This window comes from Salmo trutta, chromosome 23 (assembly GCF_901001165.1).
Source record: "Salmo trutta chromosome 23, fSalTru1.1, whole genome shotgun sequence".
Classification (NCBI taxonomy): Eukaryota; Metazoa; Chordata; class Actinopteri; order Salmoniformes; family Salmonidae; genus Salmo; species Salmo trutta.
Genome location: NC_042979.1, coordinates 26,970,656 through 26,990,839, shown reverse-complemented (window position 1 = coordinate 26,990,839; position 20,184 = coordinate 26,970,656). Strand labels below are relative to the sequence as shown.

General features: G+C 40.9%; 1 protein-coding gene across 3 annotated transcripts in view; it reads right to left on the bottom strand.

The window, feature by feature from the left end:
• LOC115159684 (erbin) overlaps window positions 1–16,021 on the bottom strand; it is a 145,901-nt gene extending 129,880 nt beyond the window's left edge. For all 3 annotated transcript variants that reach the window (XM_029709643.1, XM_029709645.1, XM_029709644.1), the window contains exon 1: window positions 15,404–16,021. The gene's annotated coding sequence lies outside the window, so the exon portion shown is untranslated. The remainder of the gene's footprint in view (window positions 1–15,403) is intronic.
• Between the last annotated feature and the right edge of the window lie 4,163 nt (window positions 16,022–20,184).

Below are 20,184 nucleotides of genomic sequence, written 5' to 3'. Positions count from 1 at the left end.
ATAACCTAACTTTATGCATTCTCCGTAAAGCCTCTGCAAATCGGACAGCGTGGTTAGATTTAGGAGATATATCTTTCAAATGGAGGAAAATAGTTGATTATTTGAAATGATTACTCTTGCAGTTTTGAATTCCCCGCCATGGTCACATGACAATGAATCCCAATACCGGGATAAGATCCTGCCCCCTGGCCGCAACAGGTTAACAAAATTGTGAACCACCAATTAGTAACGTTTGAATCAATTTTCTGACCGATGCAAGCTACTTTTGGATCAGTTTGGGATCCTGCGGGCTGATGCACTCATATCCTAAACAATTGAACCGGGGTCCGATACGTATCGCTGAATCAATATATCCCTAATAGGGGTGTAATGGTTCACCAAACCCACGGTTCGGTACGTATTGCTGTTTCGTTTATATATTTAAAAAATGTCAACACACGATTACTAATCAACAACAACACTAAAATAGTATAATATGCGTGTGGATTCAATATGTAAGCATGGCTCAGACATTGTATAGGCCTATCCTATGTTTTCTGACAAAAATTTAAATATGCACACTTGTGTGACTCATAAAGGGGACGTGTCTGTAGCACGGTACTTCTCATTTCCCACTCCGGGGTAATGTGATGGGCTGTCACTGAAGTGGCTCTCTGTAGCCCTGGAGGTCCATCCATCTGTAGTAAGCACAACACAGGGTGCATTGGCCAATTCATTGACACCTTTGGCTTTAGCTTGCTTATATAAAGCGGTTACTACCGTTTTGTGGAAATGGGTGCCAGAGGGCGAAGTTTAATGTGGCTCGATCACTTTCATAAAGTGCTGAAACCCCCTACATTTTTCAACTACCGGGAATGGGCGTATATCTGCGGCTATGAACATTGCCATCGCTCCTGTAATTTCTTTAGTCTGGTCAGTCAGCTGTGAAGGGCTGCTTGAATGCAGAGGGGAGACCATTTTTTTGCATTTCCGTCTTGCTCTGGTGGTAGGAATACTGAGGTGATGTCGGCGTAAATGTGTCAACATGTGCGAGGTGTCGGCAGCTGCATAGGCTATTCTGGTTGGGCAGTGGTGACATACTCTCTGTCCGTCGCCCTTATAAACTACTGGGAAGCCAAATTAGTTCCCGGCTGCAGCTCTCAAAAGTAGTTTAAAATGCGCCAATTAAGATTTAATTTTGATTAAAATGTGTGCATGGGCTCTAGTTGTTTTAATGTAATAGCCTAAATAGCTTTTTCAGCTCAGATTTACCCAAGGCATACAATGCAGCGTAGGAATAGCCTATAAGCCTACTGTTTTTAATCTATTCATTTAGGTTCACAGTGCGGACCGAACCAAGATCCCCTTACCGAACGGTACGAATTCGTGTACCGTTACACCCCTAATATTAACCCATTTATTCTTGAAGAGTATAACTCTTGAGCTTAGTTAAACTGTCGTACCCTATCAGAAGCCCAAATATGAGCTTGTTTTTCCAATGTTTGTAAACAATGTAAACAAACACTGTATAGGCTCAAAACATGATTTTTACTATACATTTTCATATCATGGATGGTCCTAAAATATTTTTCATTGTCCTCCTACATTTTTCAACTTAGGAGCACGTGCTCCTTGTAATTTTTTGTTATCCGGCAGTCACAAGTCATAACCGCAGTCAACTTCCATGTGACCGCTTAGTGACGTTAACTAGGCTTCTCCAGGAGCTGATGCTGCTGTAGTCTACCAAACTTGCTAAATGCCTGGTACTCAGCACTCCATTGTCCCTCTAATCACTCTGACTTCAATGCAAATGTACAGTTGAAGTCGGAAGTTTACATACACTTAGGCTGGAGTCATTAAAACTCGTTTTTCAACCACTTGATACATTTCTTGTTAACTTCACTAGGGTAAGGGGCAGTATTTTCACGGCCGGATGAAAAACGTACCCAAATTAAACAGCCTACTACTCGGGGCCCAGGAACTGGAATATGCATATTATTAGTAGATTTGGATAGAAAACACTCTGAAGTTTCTAAAACGTTTGAATGATGTCTGTGAGTATAACAGAACTCATATGGCAGGCAAAATTCTGAGAAAAATCTAAGCAGGAAGTGAGAATTCTGGTGCTTGTAGTCCTTTCAAGTCATTGCCAATCGAACACACGGTGAGTTAGGGTTCATTTTGCACTTCCTAAGGCTTCCACTAGATGTCAACAGTCTTTAGAAAGTTGTTTGAAGCGTCTACGATGAACAGAGACCGAATGAGAAGCCTGGGAATGTCACCCAGAGAATGACATCACTTCTTGGCGCACATTCATGAGGATGGATCCTCCCGTTCCAAAAACTTTTTCAAGACACAGGAACCGTCCAGTTGAAATATTACTGAATCTTCACGTTCTGAAGGCCCTAAAGATTGATGTTTTACAACGTTTGACATGTTTGAACAAACGTAAATACAACTTTCTTAAACTTTTCGTCGCGACATCGTCCGCGCGCTTTCTACATTTGAAGTAGCTTACTGAACGCGAGAACAACAAGGAGTTATTTGGACATAAATTATGGACTTTATCGAACAAATCAACATTTGTTGTGGACCTGGGATTCCTGGAAGTGCCTTCTGATGAAGATCATCAAAGGTAAGGGAATATTTCTAATACAAATTATGATTTTTAGATGACTCCAAGATGGCGGCTATCTGTATAGCCTAGTGTATTTTTCTGAGCTCAGTATTGCAAAGAGTGCTTTCCTCGTGAAGCTTTTTTGAAATCTTTCATAGCGTTTGCATAAAGGAGATGTTCATCTATAATTCTTTGAATGACAGTTTAATTTTGTATCAACGTTTATGACAAGTATTTTTGTAAATTGTGGCGCTGATTCACCGGCAGTATTTGAGGGAAAATATTTTCTGAACGTCACGCGCCGATGTAAAATGCTGTTTTTTAGATATAAATAGGAACTTTATCGAACAAAAAAATGCATGTAATGTATAACATAATGTCCTAGGAGTGTCATCTGATGAAGATCGTCAAAGGTTAGTGCTTCATTTAGCTGTGTTTTGGGTATTTGTGATGCATGCTAGTTGCTTAGAAAATGGCTGTGTGGTTATTGTGTCGATGTACTCTCCTAACATAATCTAATGTTTTGCTTTCGCTGTAAAGCCTTTTGGAAATCGGACAACGTGGTTCGATTCAGGAGAAGTGTATCTATAAAATGGTGTAAAATAGTCCTATGTTTGAGAACTTTGAATTATGACATTTTGTGGTTTTAAATTTGGCGCTCTGATTTCTCACTGGCTGTTGAATAGGGTGGGAGGATTTCGTCCCACATAGCCGAGAGAGGTTAACAAACTATAGTTTTGGCAAGTCGGTTAGGACGTCTACTTTGTGCATGACATTTTTCCAACAATTGTTTACAGACATATTATTTCACTTATAATTCACTGTATTACAATTCCAGTGGGTCAGAAGTTTACATACACTAAGTTGACTGTGCCTTTAAACTGCTTGGAAAATTCCAGAAAATGATGTCATGGCTTTAGAAGCTTCCGATAGGCTAATTGACATTCTTTGAGTCAATTGGAGGTGTACCTGTGGATGTATTTCAAGGCCTACCTTCAAATGCAGTGCATCTTTGCTTGACATGGGAAAATCAAAAGAAATCAGCCAAGACCTCAGAAAAAAATTGTGGACCTCCACAAGTCTGGTTCATCCTTGGGAGCAATTTCCAAACGCCTGAAGGTACCACTTTCAACTGTACAAACAATAGTACGCAAGTATAAACACCATAAGACCATGTAGCCGTCATACCGCTCAAGGAGACGCATTCTGAATGTACTTTGGTGCGAAAAGTGCAAATCAATTCCAGAACAAGAGCAAAGGACCTTGTGAAGATGCTGGATGAAACATGTACAAAAGTATCTATATCCACATTAAAACAAGTCCTATATCGACATAACCTGAAAGGCCACTCAGCAAGGAAGAAGCCACTGCTCCAAAACCACCAAAAAAAGCCAGACTACGGTTTGCAACTGCACATGGGGACAAAGATCGTACTTTTTGGAGAAATGTCCTCTGGTCTGATGAAACAGAAATAGAACTGTTAGGCCATAATGACCATCGTTATGTTAGGAGGAAAAAGGCGGAGGCTTGCAAGCCAAAGAACACCATCCCAACCGTGAAGCACGGAGGTGGCAGCATCATGGTGTGGGGGTGCTTTGCTGCAGGAGGGACTGGTGCACTTCACAAAATAGATGGCATCATGAGGCGGGAAAATTACGTGGATATTTTGAAGCAACATCTCGAGACATCAGTCAGGAAGTTAAAGCTTGGTCGCAAATGGGTCTTCCAAATGGACAATGACCCCAAGCATACTTCCAAAGTTGTGGCAAAATGCCTGAAGGACAACAAAGTCAAGGTATTGGAGTGGACATCACAAAGCTGACCACAATCCCATAAAGAATTTGTGGACAGAACTGAAAAAGCTCTGTCAGGAAGAATGGGCCAAAATTCACACATCTTATTGTGGGAAGCTTGTGGAAGGCTACCCGAAACATGACCCAAGTTAAACAATTTAAAGGCAATGCTACCAAATACTAATTGAGTGTATGTCAACTTCTGACCCACTGGGAATGTGATGAAAGAAATAAAAGCTGAAATAAATCATTCTCTCTACTATTATTCTGACATTTCACATTCTTAAAATAAAGTGGTGATCCTAACTGACCTAAGACAGGGAATTTTTACAAGGATTAAATGTCAGGAATTGTGAAAAACTGAGTTTAAATGTATTTGGCTAAGGTGTATGTAAACTTCCGACTTCAACTGTATATATTTATAAACTGGGTGGTTCGAGCCCTGAATACTGATTAGCTGACAGTCGTGGTATATCAGACCGTATACCACGGGTATGACAAAACATGTATTTTTATTGCTCTAAGTACTTTGGTAAACAGTTTATAATAGAAATAAGGCACCTCAGGGGTTTGTGGTATATGGCCAATATACCATGGCTATGTAAACTTCCGACTTCAACTGTAATCGAAAATCAAACACTTCATGAGAGCCCATGAGCTCATGTTGCGCACTATTTCTATAGGTTATGCAATTGCGTGAGAAAACAAGAGTTTTGATGGCCTCTATTAAAAAGAGGTTCCCATCAGCTTTCTATAGGCTAAGTCTACTATATTTATTTCTCAACTTTCCTAATATTAAGCACATTGCTTCGCTTTACAACAGGAGTATAGACTTCCTGGCTGGCATGAAAATGAACCATGGGAAAAGTGTCCTCCATTTGCTATTTAAGTGCATAGATGACATGTAATTTCTTCCCCTGCCCCTGTTCCGAGACAGGTGCATGATAATGGTCCATTCTAAGGGCTTATATGTACTCTGCGCCATCAGCTTGGAAAGCCTTACAAAATACTTTTAAACTGGAAGAACTTGTCCCGATTGGTGTTTTTAAATCATTGATGAAGGATTTTGAGGCTGATTTCCTGACCTGTCAATGTTTTTAATTTGCAGTTTTATGATTTTGTTATACTCTTGTGAATTCTGTTTTTTTTACTAGATCACCTGTAGTTTTTCATGTTGTCTGTCTGTAATTGTGTAATGACTTGGTGAGGCCTATCTTGGCCAAGAAGCTCTTGAAAAAGAGATTTAAAATCTCAATGAGCCCTTCCTGGTTACATAAATGTTAAATAAAATAAAAAAAAAATACATATTATTTAGTATACGTAAAGACAAAATTAAATCAAGAATAGTGACAATATTAGCCTATCACTTGTGAATTGTATATTATCACTTGTGAATGATGCCAAGCTTGTGCAGTAAGGCAAGAAACAGTGCTTGCCTTTTTATTGTTGTTGACTTTTTTCCATTCGTCGTCCCACACCTCATGTAGCCTAGCCCATAGGCCTATATATTTTGAAACTTTGTATCACAACTCAAGTGGCCAAATAACTTCTTAAACTGAAGCACATTAACCCGCTTTACAACCGGTGTAGAGCCTAACTGGCATACATAGGCGGCGCGTGAGTTTCAAGTTTGGGGAATATAATTTTCACCATAAGAATACACCTTTATAATTAAGCATTACATGCATAATTGCATTTATGGTCACTTTTGTGAATGCTGTTTTCCCGCTAATTGATTGCATTTTGGAACAAAGTTCTGATCTGTTGCATCAGCCTCATTGCTTTTAAAAGTTTTTTTGATGCAAGTGTTTGTATTAATTTGGGATATCGCATCCCAGGACTTTCCCAGACTATGTTTGGAATATGTCTTTCTCACACAAAAGGACAAGTTAGCTAATAGAATAGGTCAACTTTTGTACTATGGGAGATTGACATAAGCTAGTCTTTTTGCGGTTCGTTAGGCCTTCTCATGTTGGCTGACGAAAAGTAAATGTGGATAGTTCTTCTAACATCTTCAATATGCCCTCGGAATTCGTAGCGAATTCCGCAGTTGCGTCCCGATGTGTCTGTCTTCACTTGAAGCCTTCTTCGGAGCTGAGACAGATGCCTGTGAGAACAACCTGATCACGTGACAGGCATTGGCTAATAAGATTTGAGATATCTGAGAGAGCCATGTGAGTGAGAGGTGCTTCTGAACACGCAGCCGGGAGAAGGAAATTATAATTATTATATTCAGCCCAAGTGCACAACTGCCACTGGCCGCAAAAGGCATTGATGTTTTTTTATGGGGCATTACGGCCCCACTAGGGGGATGCTGCCGGGAAATTTTAGGCAATTTTAGGCAACTTTAGGCAACTTTTTTCAAATCATCGTTAGCCGCATCATGCAGCCTTAAAATGGATTAAAAATCAAAACATATAGCCCAACGTTTGCCTCACAACTAAAGTTGCATAAATAACTCTAAATTAAGACAGGAGGATCTGTTTCTTTGTTAAACGCTCAACACAGAATAGCTGCATGTGCACACTCCCTCAGAAATTGTTTGGAGAAAACATCCTTTCTATTATATTCAGCTATGTTCAATTGTATTCTTCATACTATAAAATAATACAAAATAATGCCATGGAATTGTAAGCAAATCTTGGCTACACTAGTTTATTTTGCAGACCACAGCCATATGGCATACCAGATCAGGGCCTAACATAAGGACACTCAGAGTATGCTATTCTGTTCTTCTGAAATAGACTACATTTCATTAATATCATGTTTCTTTAGACCTGTCTAAAATAAATAATGGATTTATTGTTATGGTGTAGGCTATATTAAATTGACTTTTTAAAATGTAGATGTTCCAAAAGGTCTGCATCAGTGACTTGTAGGCTGTGTGGAAGCCTGGAGATGCTAAGTGTTTATGTTAATTAACAGTCAATTGCCGTGAGACTGGCAGTTATTTGCTTGAGAATCACCAGCTGACAAAATGTCATGACCGCCATAGCCCTAGTTCTGACAGTGTAATCTTGTGAAATCATGGTTTATTTCGCCCGAATACAGAAAACTGAGGGGGATTTTGGTGTTGCCTCCTTCAACAACCACTTTTGTCTACAGCTACCAAGGCTGCCACCCCTCCTAACACACATCATCATCTTCACACTGGCATAAACAGAGCTCTCTCAATGCCTCGGGCTCATCTCTGTTATTCAAAACACATCAAATGGTCTTCTCCATTGCTGTCCCAGTATCACTCTCGGAAATGTCTTAAAAAAGAGACCCATTTTGTGTCTGCTATCAATGAATATACTGATGTTTACTGTATAATCATGCTTACTGCCATTTTGTCAAACAGCAACATTAGGGTCAGTGTATGTGGTGGAGCCGTCCTAGTCCGACTCAGGCTTCATTTGGGTCTGAGTCCTCCAGCGAACAAGGCCCTTGCCTCACTAATCCAACAACCGTTCCCATTTCTGCTGTCTTGGCAACACACACAAACTCACAATGAAAACCATTCTAAATGTTGATTGCCCTTTCCTCCTATACCCCCTTAACACGGCCGCCCTCCCGCAGCAACAAGAAAATAGCATTAATGCCCTGGTTTTAGGACATCCTCCGAGTGAGTTCGGGAGATGGAGGAATGAGGTTTCCATTCACACCAGCAAGCCAGACATCAACAGAAACGGTCCAACTGACTTTCTCTTGACTGTGGGACAGTAGCAGTAGACCTATGGGGTTTACTCAATGCCTTGTCCTGTGAGTTTATGTAGACTGTTAGGTGTATGCAGGCTTTGGTCCACTTTGAGCCTAGCGTTAGCCTATAACACCTGTTTTTACTAATCGTTGAGACCTAGTGCTGGGGCAAAATCCCCCCCCCACACAGCTCAGAGGGACAAGGAGCAAAAATAAACTGTCATGGTGTCTCCCTATAGATATGTAGTAATTTGTGACAATACCACACAACCCAGTGAAAATAGAGATAAAAAGCATTCTCTGGGGCCATTAATTCAATTGACTGGTTTTTGATGTATTGAGCGAAGGGCAGATGGACAGGGAATCAGTCAAAGGGCTGACAGTGAACACGACACTGTCAAAGACAAATGGACTGATATAGGCCCCATCTTCTAGAGAGAAGCCACTGGGGGAAGGGCTCAGATACATTACCAGTACAAAAGGCCAGCCCCCACTCCCCATAGATGATGAAAGGGGTTTCAGTGTCATTTCTGAAGTGAATCAGATTAAAGAGAGACACAGAATAAGAGAGAGCATGCTTGAGCTTATTCTCAGGATGCAGATGAAAATCAAACTGTTCCAAAACTGCCGTCACTGGCAGCAGCTAAATGGGTGATATATAGCCCTTTAAAATTCCCATCACAATTTCCACAAAGTGGGTAATCAATGAAAGTCAATCTAAGGACACTGGAGTCATGCTCCAATACACATCGATTCCTCATGACAGTAACCAAGTCACCTACTGAGCCTTAAACAGGGTAGATTAGGTTACACAGCCACAGAGGCATCATATTGACTAAGTTTCCTTTTCTTTTCAAGATTATATCATTCTAAATTATTGTTGTTTCCAAGTGGCACGTAAAAAACAATTCAAAACCAATAACTTACCATGGGTACGGCCTAGGTTTAATGAGGTGCTTTCTTCTTACTCAACAACATAAAATGATCTACAGTATATCTGATGCTGTCTGTACCAAGAACATGTGATATAAGCATGGCTATACAGTCAGGCAGTGAATATACAGTAGCACTCGAGAGACCGGGCTCTCTACGTCTTAATGGAAACATTCCATAGCACTTTAACACACACACACTTAGTCCTGATGCATGGCTCTGGTGGAATGGATCTGGAGGATCCATCTAAATGGTTCCTTTCTGGGGGGACGGATCTGACCATTGTGAAGATCTGCACAGAGGAGTGGGACAAAATCCCTCCTGAGATGTGTGCAAACCTGGTGGCCAACTACAAGAAACGTCTGACCTCTGTGATTGCCAACAAGGGTTTTGCCACCAAGTACTAAGTCATGTTTTGCAGAGGGGTCAAATACTTATTTCCCTCATTAAAATGCAAATCGCTTTATAACATTTTTGACATGCGTTTTTCTGGATTATTTTGTTGTTATTCTGTCTCACTGTTCAAATAAACCTACCATTTAAATTATAGACTGATCATTTCTTTGTAAGTGGGCAAATCAGCAGGGGATGAAATACTTTTCCCCCCCACTGTAGTCTTGTTTTTAGTGTCTAGTAGGGCTGGGCGATATGGCCTGAAAATCATCTCAAACTTATGGGCAATTCACAATATACATCTCAGTTTTTATAAATAAGCTTTGTTGTCCAATTAAAAAGGTCAAATCGACTGCATTTAAAACAGTCTGCTATAATCGAATGAAGTCAGAGCTTGTTAACTTATACCTAGGCTATAAATCAGCCTTCCACAAACAACTGTTATTTTATTATTTTATCAAAATAGTTTAACCTGATTTTTTTGCAATAATCACTGATCTGGCTTTTAAGTCAGTCTATGAAAATGCCCTTTTTGTCACAAATTTAACCAGGACCATGCACAATTCACATTCACTAATAATGACTACCTTATTGTAGTAGGCATTATAGAAAATAAAACACAGGTCTCAAACAAATCTCTGAACAAAAATATAAATATGCAACAATTTCAAAAATTTTACTGAGTTACAGTTCATATAAGGAAATCAGTCAATAGACAATTAATTACCCGCCCTCCCTCAGACGATCCCGCAGGTGAAGCCGCCGTATTTGGAGGTTCTGGGGCATGGTTACACATGGTCTGCGGTTGCGAGACTGGTTGCCAAATTCTCTAAAACGTCATTGGAGGCGACTTCTGGTCGAGAAGTGAACAATCAATTCTCTGGCAACAGCTTTGGTGGACATTCCTGCAGTCAGCATGCCAACTGCACACTCCCTCAACTTGAGACTTCTGGGGCCTTGTGTTTGACAAAACTGCAAATTTTTTGTGGCCTTTTGTCCCCAGCACAAGGTGCACCTGTGTAATGATCATGCTGTTTAATCAGCTTCTTGATATGCCACATCTATCAGGTGGATGGATTATCTTGGCAAAGGAGAAATGCTCACTAACAGGGATGTAAACAAATTTGTACACAAAATTATACTTCAGCTCATGAAACATGGGACCAACACTTTACATGTTGCGTTTATATTTTTGTTCAGTATATTTCAAGTTTAGCCAACTCAGATTTATTTGCTAGCTACCAAGGTAGAACATTTGAATTGTTAAGAACACACCCCTTCTGTCTGTCTCCAACTGTTTGAACAGCATGCTAGCCTGTCCACTATGTTGATATATCGCCCAGCCCTTGCTCCATTAATAGTCCTATTTTGGAAATGTCCTCTGATGTTATTCTAAGTTGTTTTGCAACTAGCCTATTGCTTGACATGCATGGGTTGTTAGAGAAATACGGGCCATCACAAGTTCTTTGCGATCGAGCATACAATATCTTCCTCAAAAATTGGAAATGTGCGAGTCTGCCAAAAATTGCCTACGATGTGTCCTCTGGAGAACTGTTTGTGTTTTGTGGAAAGTCTTGTCAAATTCAAGTCAATTTCACATCAAATCTCTCCACTTAATCATTTTATTCAGATGGATATTTGCCGAGCCAGTGGAACTGGCATGAACAAAGGTACACTAAGACTTTCTGTAATTTCAACAGTAAAACAATGTAGAATAAACAGTAAAATACCGTAAATGTGTTTTACAGCATTTATGCTGTAGATTGCACGCATTGTGGGTAAAATGCTGAAAAAGACTTAACTGCAATTGGAAACCTACTGTAAAAACTAGTCTATGATATTGTATTTCTTTACAGTAATTGCTTATGCCTACTGAAGATTCAAATGATCCGTTTCAGGTGCTAACCTCATGCTTTCGTCAGACATGAAGCTCAGACTATTTTAGTAAACCTTTTCTTGAAGCGGCTGTGAAGTGAAATAATATTTTCAGCAGCTCCTGGGTAGGTACCTCGATTTGGTTCTAAGTATCTTTATTGCTAGCCAACGTTGAATTACCGTATGTCTCCTTAGCAAACCTAGCTAGCTAACGTTTTCTAGCTTGCTCAAGTTGACACAATCCATTTCGGTCTGCTCTAAATTGCTCGTAAATATATTTTTGTGCGAATTAGAAAAAGTGACAGGTATGGTTTTATCATTACTACAGAGAAAATGACTTGTTTCTAGCAGTTCAAAAGATATGACCCATAAATTACCGGCGCAACGTTTTTCCAGATTGACGAGACACATTTTACACACAAACCATGTTGTGGGCCACCTACAAGCAAGCCCTAAAGCCGAAATTGAATTACCAGTGCACTGGTGTTGTGAGGTGCCTACCAACCTAAGGTGAAACTGTAGCCTATCAGTGTTGTCTGCAGTAGTTAGTATCAAGGGATAAAAAAATTCCCCTACCATGATTAGATCGTAGGATAGCAGCCTACTCAAGAAATAACTAATATTGGTAGCCATCTACATGTCACTATGATATAGTCTACTCAATGGGGAGAGAATGAATGGCAACAACAGTGTGTTCTCCTTAGCTGTCACAACCGTGTGATTCAGTTCACTCGGCTCTAAGCTGTGCAACATACATCATCGCTTTGCAGGCCAGGAGTGTCCGTATAGCCTCTCCCCGCTAACCATTTGTTCAATTTAAACACTGTTCCATATAATGTTACAGAACTAGTAAAACTGTTCACGATACAGTAGTATGCTAAACTTTGGTGGCACAGGAAAAAAAAGGAAAATCTGAGTCTGGTAAAATAATCAGTGTTGTGTAGGCTTTGAAGTAGGTGTACGTAGCAGCCTTATTTGTATTTGTTCAATGTCTCAATTGATATCATAAACTACATTAGATAAAAAGTGCATTCGGAAAGTATTCAGACCCCTTGACTTTTTCCATATTGTGTTACGTTACAGCTGTATTCTGAAATTTGATTTTTTTTCCCCCCCTCAATCTACACATAATGACAAAGCAAAAACAGGTTAGACATTTTTGCAAATGTATAAAATACAAAAAACTGATCACATTTACATAAGCATTCAGACCCTTTACTCAGTACTTTGTTGAAGCACCTTTGGCAGCGATTACAGCCTCAAGTCTTCTTGGGTATGACTCTACAAGCTTGGCACACCTGTATTTGGGGAGTTTCTCCCATTCTTCTCTGCAGATTCTCTCAAGCTGTCAGGTTGAATGGGGAGTGTTGCTGCACAGCTATTTTCAGCTCTCTACAGTCTTTTTACCCACAGAGTAACAGCCCTGGTGCACTCTCTCTCATTCTATTCTTTATTTTTCTATGTTAATTTAAATTAAGGGTGAGAAGAGCTAACAAATCAGAGCCCCATGAGGAACACCTGATGCTGTGCTGACTTCTCTCACTTGGATGCTTTTCTGCCCAGTTGTGTTTCACTGCCTCTGAACCACCTTACCCCTGGGTGCCCCTGATCATAGATCTAGGATGGTACACAATCCCAATTGAACTCCCTCTCCCACACACAATATCAATTTTATATCAATTACTTCAATACAGTTGTTACACTGAACAAAAACATAACACATGTAAAGTGTTGGTCCCATGTTTCATGAGCTGAAATAAAATACCCCAGAAATGTTCCATATGCACAAAAAGCTTCTTTCAAATTGTGTCTAAAATCCCTGTTAGTGAGCATTTCTCCTTTGCCTAAATAATCCATCCACCTGACAGGTGTTCCATGTCAAGAAGCTGATTAAACAGCATGATCATTACTCAGGTGCACCTTGTGCTGGGGACAAAAGGCCACTCAAATGTGCAGTTGTCACAACACAAGGCCACACAAGTCTCAAGTTGAGTGTGCAATTGGCATGCTGACCGCAGGAATGTCCACCAGATCTGTTGCCAGAGAATTGATTGTTCATTTCTCTACCATAAGCCGCCTCCAATGTAATTTTATTCAGAGAATTTGTGAGTATGTCCAACCGGCCAACCGCTGACCATGTGTATGGCGTCGTGTGGGTGAGCGATTTGCTGATGTCAGCGTTGTGAACAGAGTGCCCAATGGTAGCGGTGGGGTTATGGTATGATTTGTTGTTAATGTTACCAATTTGAATACATTTATTTTATGTGCAAATGTATTGTTTTTCTTACATTTAAATGTAATATCTGATTCGTGTTTTACTTTTTGCCATGGGAAAAAATATCACAGAATCGTCAGATTGTTTTGGCTACATGTGTCTTTAGCTATCATATTATACTAACCAAAATGTAAATAGCCTAATTCCTTTATAACAAGGCATGGTTAAAAGTAATCAATCCAACCAACAAGATCAGTCAAAAACCACTCGAAAGGATCACTCTTGTCTGCTGCTGTATGTCAACCAAATGTACTTATAAAGCCTTTTTACATCAGCAGATGTCAATAAGTGCTTACACAGAAACCCAGCCTAAAACCCCAAAGAGCAAGCAATGCAGATGTAGAAACACGATGCCTAGGCAAAACTCCCAAGAAAGGCAGGAAGAAACCTAGAGTGGAATCAGGCTCTGAGGGGTGGCCAGTCCTATTCTGGCTGTGCCTAGTGGAGATAAGAGTACATAGCAATTAAGGCCAGATTGTTCTTCAAGATGTTCATAGATGACCAGCAAGGTGAAATAATAATTACAGTGGTTATAGAGGGTGCAATAGGTCAGCACCTCAGGAGTAAATGTCAGTTGGCTTTTCGTAGCGGAACATTCAGAGGTCGAGACAGCAGGTGTGGTAAAGAGACTATCTGTAAGAGGAGGGCAAGCTCTTTATGGGATGGCATTTTCCCCAGTTGTCACACAATAATGAACAGCTCAGGTTGTCAGGTCAACAGGTTTACCTTTGGATAGTTCTAATAACCTGGAGGTGTTGTGGTGCAGAGTAGTGAAATTGATAATCCACAGTGAAGATGAGCCTACCAAGTGCCTCAAACCTATCCTGTTAGATTCCTCACCTGCTAATTCTCTAGGCTCACTAACCACAAAAGTAACAAACCAGTAATTTTGTATTTATTTTAAGAAAAAAAGAGCCTTTACTCCATAGACCTAAGCATAGGATGGCTCACAGGTAAAGCTAGTAATAGCCTATTTATCCAGGGTAAATACAAAAGGTTAACAAATAAGATTTGATGGAATTTTCACCTCCCACTAAGATCCCAGTCATTGCAGGGTTCTAATCATTCTAGCTAGATAGCTATAGTGAGAATGCCATTAGATACATTCTTAACACTTTCAGATACATCCGTAGCGAGATTAGCCTCCCTGTCTCGGGTCAATAACACAGGATCAAAGCCAACTGATTGAAGTTAGCTAGTTTGGATACTAGATAGCTAATCTTATTAACAAAGGGAAAAGTTAATAAAATGAAAGTGCCAAGATGCCGAGTACAGCAGGACATCGGTCCTCGAATACGAACTGAAGGTGTGCAGCACAGGAAGCGATGAACAACATACATTGAATCTCGTTAGCTACAGTTTGCTGGCCTCTTATTTCCGCATTATACTGATTGTCAATAAACAGGACTCGTGCCTCTAAACAATGTCAGATAATGAATTGGGCTGTAGGTTGGTAGCCTTCTAGCTAACTATTAAAGTACCTAATGTCAGATAGCTTAGCGTTAATGGAAAGTAAACAGTAGCTACATTAACGTTAATGACATTCCAGTGTAAGAAAACAAAACAAGTAAACGAGTAACGTTAATTGCCAGATTGTGATATTGCCACTTGTAAAACCATCAAACTATCTAGTATGCTTTACCACAATAACCAACCAACGCCACTGCATTAGTAATTATTAGTTAGCCAACCCCATTCGTAAGGAAATCCACCTGTAAAGAGTGCAAACTAGCGGGAATACACCCCCTCGGCTAGCGACGCGACTAGGTAACTAGCTAATGCGTTTGTTCGCGACCACACACTAGCCAACTGCTACCTATATAGCTACAGTGATGAGTGTCGTTAGACTTCACTTACCATACAATGGTGTCGATTTAGTTTCTCATTTGATATATAGTCCGAAAATGGTTAAATCCACGAACGTTTAAACTGTATAAATTCGCTGGCCGACAAGGTTTGTTTCTTCCAAGCATCCACTTAAACCTCACCTAGCTAGCTAGCTAATCAGTCAGACGCATTCTTTCGCGAGACCAATCCCCTCAAAAGTTGTTTATTGTTCAGAGTTTGCGTCTCGCTGAAAAAGTGTCCAGTCAGACAATACATAAACAAAAAGAGATTCCTAAAATAAACGGGGGAAATAGTTCTCAAAAAGAATAATTGTATTTGGGTAAAAATATAAAAACGAACATAAACTAAAAAGGAATCCAAAATGTCCACAACAGCCAAGGAAATACAGAAAGCAAAAGAAGAAAAAAATCCACCACCGCCAAAGCAGAATCCTTTCTTCTGAAGAACGCCGCACCCAAATGTTTTCAGTCCTAATCTCTTGTTATTTTTGTCATTCAAAAATGTATGCATGCATCTCGTTTGTAGCAAGAACAGAGTTGGCCAGTCTACCGAGCCAACACCAGTATGCGGCTGTATCGTTGGCCCAGTACGGCGACAACCTTGCATCTGAGTGCACTTACCTGATAGGCATGTTAATATAACCAATGAAAATTGTGTTTCAATCGTTTGTAAATGATGTTCACCAATACGGTTTGTGGAGAGGTAGGACATATTTTAGTTGATTATTTGCTGCTATATTGATACTCACAAATATTTGGATGGTTATTTTAACAACAGAAAATAATGTACATTTGGTATTGTGTGAACAAGACTTGTCTTAGCTCCAGTGAGAGACATGATATAGGGTACAGTCACTCACAGTGGAAGAATCTCAATTGCGCTCCTCGCATCCTCTCTCCTAGCCTCCTTCTCAAAACCCATTGGAGGAGAAGATCAGAGGGGCGGGACCTCTGGCTTTCTCATCCAATGGGTTATGAGAAGGAGGCGCTGAGAGGACACGAGAAGATTTCAATTGAGATTATCCCAGAGTAAAGTGATGGTGGTGATGGAATGTCACAATAATAATTTGACGCATGATCTAGATTTTCCTCCCTTCCTTGACGTAATCACTGATACCATTTTCAATAGATTAAAGTAATGATACACTGCATAGCTTTCATCAATCCTTTATAGGGTCACATCAGTGATAGCTTCAAGAGAGGAAAGAGGGAATGATGTAAGGAAATGGAAAAGGATCTTGGGCTGCTTTCTGATATTTTTTTCCACTAATTGGCCTTTTGACCAATTTCATCAATAGACCAATTAGTGAAAAAAAATAGAATTGGGCTGCCTGTCTGAACACAGCCATATTGGAACAGGGCCTTGTGAATAAATTATAATCTCTTCTTGTAGGGAAAATGTCACCCATGTAAAGGTGTCCCGCCTGTGAAGATGAATTGGGGAATAAGGGTTGTTGTGACATGACATAAAAATTCTGAGGCTGACACGTCTATACATCAAATGTCGTCTACTAGACTAGTGCCTAGAAGGACTGGGATCATCCTACACATTTGGTTAAATAAATGACTCCCAAATACAATAGAGCGACTGAAGACCATCAATGTAGCTACAAGTGCAATAGCATATACTGCATTTTAACGAATATGAACAGCATTTGAAAGAATATGATTTATACATCACCTCGTGGGCAAATTACATTACAAGAGAGGATTCTGTCACGGTGTTCCAGCCTAGCCTAGCCTATTGGAAACATAGTGGAAACCAATGACCAGTTTCCAAGACCCAGATTACATCTACCTCTGGACTGAAAAGCATGCCCAATTGAGAATCTCAATTGAAGTGCTTTTTAGTCGAGGAATAAACTTAATCTGGGTCTGGACCCTGGAAACTGTCCCAAATATACAATGGTCAGTGTAATGTGATGATGTATGATGTTTTGTCTCCCTCCTGTGGACACACATAACAATTGAGGTATGTCCAAGTATTGTCATCTTTTTGAGATACTGTACCTTTTCACATTGACTAATTAAAAATGATCATACTTTTGCAGTTGCCTTTTCTGTTCCCAGTTTTGCCAGTATGTAAGACTATATAGTCATCAAATATCAAGAATTTCTCATACAAAAACAAGCCCTTTCATGTGAGGGAACACTCCACCCACCTTACTACAAAATTTTAATGCGAATGTAGCGAAATGCTCATGCTTCCAGATCCAACTGTGCAGCAGTATCTAACAGGTAATATCTAACAATTCCACAACAAAACCTAATACACACAATCTAGTAAAGGAATGGGATAAGAATATATAAGTATAAAATATATGGATGAGCAGTGACAGCGGCTAAGATGCAATAGATAGTAAAAAATAAATAGTGAAGGATACATTATATACAAATGAGATGTGTAATGCGAGATATGTAAACATTCTTAAAGTGGCCTTATTAAAGTGACTAGTATTCCATTTAGTAAAATGGCCAATGATATCAAGTCTGTAGGTAGGCAGCCGCCTCTCTGTGCTAGTGGTGGCTGTTTAACAATCTGATGGCCTTGAGATTGAAAAACAGCTTCTATCTCTCTGTCCCAGCTCTGTTGCACCTGTACTGACCTCGCCTTCTTGATGGAAGCGGGGTGAACAGGTAGTGGCTCTGGTGGTTATTATCCTTGATGATCTTTTTTTGCCTTCCTGTGACATTGGGTGTTGTAGGTGTCCTGGAGGGCAGGTAGTTTTCCCCCGGTGATGCGTTGTGCAGACCGCACCACCCTCTGGAGAGCCTTTCGGTTGTGGGCGGTGCAGTTGCCGTACCAGGCGGTGATACAGCCCGACAGGATGCTCTCAATTGTGCACCTGTAAATGTTAGTGAGGGTTTTCAGTGACAAGCCAAATTGTTTCAGCCTCCTGAGGCTGCGCCTTCTTCACCACACTGTCTGTGTGTGTGGACCATTTCAGTTTGTCGGTGATATGAACACCGAGGATCTTAACTTTCCACCTTCTCCATTGCTGTCCTGTCGATGTGGATAGGGGAGTGCTTCCTTTGCTGTTTCCTGAAGTCCACGATCATCTCTTTTGTTTTGCTGACATTGAGTGAGAGGTTATTTTCAGGACCCCACACTCTGAGGGCCCTCACCTCCTCCCTGTAGGCTGTCTCGTCGTTGTTGGTAATCAAGCCTAACACTGTTGTGTCGTCTGCAAACTTGATGATTGAGTTGGAGGCGTGCATAGCCATGCAGTCGTGGGTGAACAGGGAGTACAGGAGGGGGCTGAGAACGCACCCTTGTGCGGCCCCAGTGTTGAGGATCAGCGAAGTGGAGATGTTTCCTACCTTCACCACCTGGGGGCGGCCAGTCAGGAAGTCCAGGACCCAGTTGCACAGGGCAGGGTCGAGACCCAGGGTCTCAAGCTTAATGATGAGTTTGGAGAGTACTATGGTGTTGAATGCTGAGCTGTAGTCAATGAACAGCATTCTTACATAGGTATTCCTCTTGTCCAGATGGGATAAGGCAGTGTGCAGTGTGTGGACCTATTGGGGCGGTAAGCAAATTGAAGTTGGTCTAGGGTGACAGGTAGGGAGGCGGTCGTATGATCCTTGACTAGTCTCTCAAAGCACTTCATGATGACAGAAGTGAGTGCTACAGTGCGATAGTCATTTAGTTAGCTTTCTTGGGAACAGGAACAATGGTGGCCATCTTGAAGCATGTGGGGACAGCAGATTGGGATAGGGATTGATTGAATATATCTGTAAACACACCAGCCAGCTGGTCTGCGCATGCTCTGAGGACGCAGCTAGGGATGCCGTCTGGGCCGGCAGCCTTGTGAGGGTTAACAAGTTTAAATGTTTTACTCACGTCGGCCACGGAGAAGGAGAGCCCACAGTCTTTGGTAGCGGGCCGCGTCAGTGGCACTGTATTGTCCTCAAAACACGCTAAGAAGTTGTTTTAATTTGTCTGGAAGCAAGACGTCGATGTCCGCGACGGGGCTGGTTTTCTTTTTTGTAATCCATGATTGTCTGAAGACCCTGCCACATAAGTCTTGTGTTTGAGCCGTTGAATTGCGACTCCACTTTGTCTCTATACTGACACTTTGCTTGTTTGATTGCCTTATGGAGGGAATAACTACTCTGTTTGTATTCGGTCATATTTCCAGTCGCCTTGCCATGATTGAATGCGGTGGAACGTGCTTTGCGTGAATGCTGCCATCAATCCATGGTTTCTGGTTAGGGAAGGTTTTAATAGTCACAGTGGGTACAATATCTCCTATACCCTTCCTTATAAACTCGCCCACCGAGTCAGCGTTAACGTCAATGATATTATCTGAGGCTACCCGGAACATATCCAGTCCACGTGATCGAAGCAATCTTGAAGTGTGGAATCCGATTGGTCAGACCAGCGTTGGATAGACCTAAGCACGGGCGCTTTCTGTTTAAGTTTCTGCCTATAGGAGGGGAGCAACAAGATGGCGTCATGGTCAGATTTGCCAAAACGAGGGCAGGGGAGGGCCTTGTTTGCATCGTGGAAGTTAGAGTAGCAATGGTCGAGCGTGTTACTCGCTTGTGTACAACAATCGATATGCTGATAGAATTTAGGTAGCCTTGTTCTCAAATTAGCTTTGTTAAAATCCCCAGCTACAATGAATGCAGCCTCAGGATATATGGTTTCCAGTTCGCATAAAGTCCAGTGTAGTTCCTTGATGGCCGTCTTGGTATCCGCTTGCGGGGGAATATACACGGCTGTGACGATAACCGAGGACAGTTTTCTTGGGAGATAATGTGGTTGGCATTTGATTGTGAGGAATT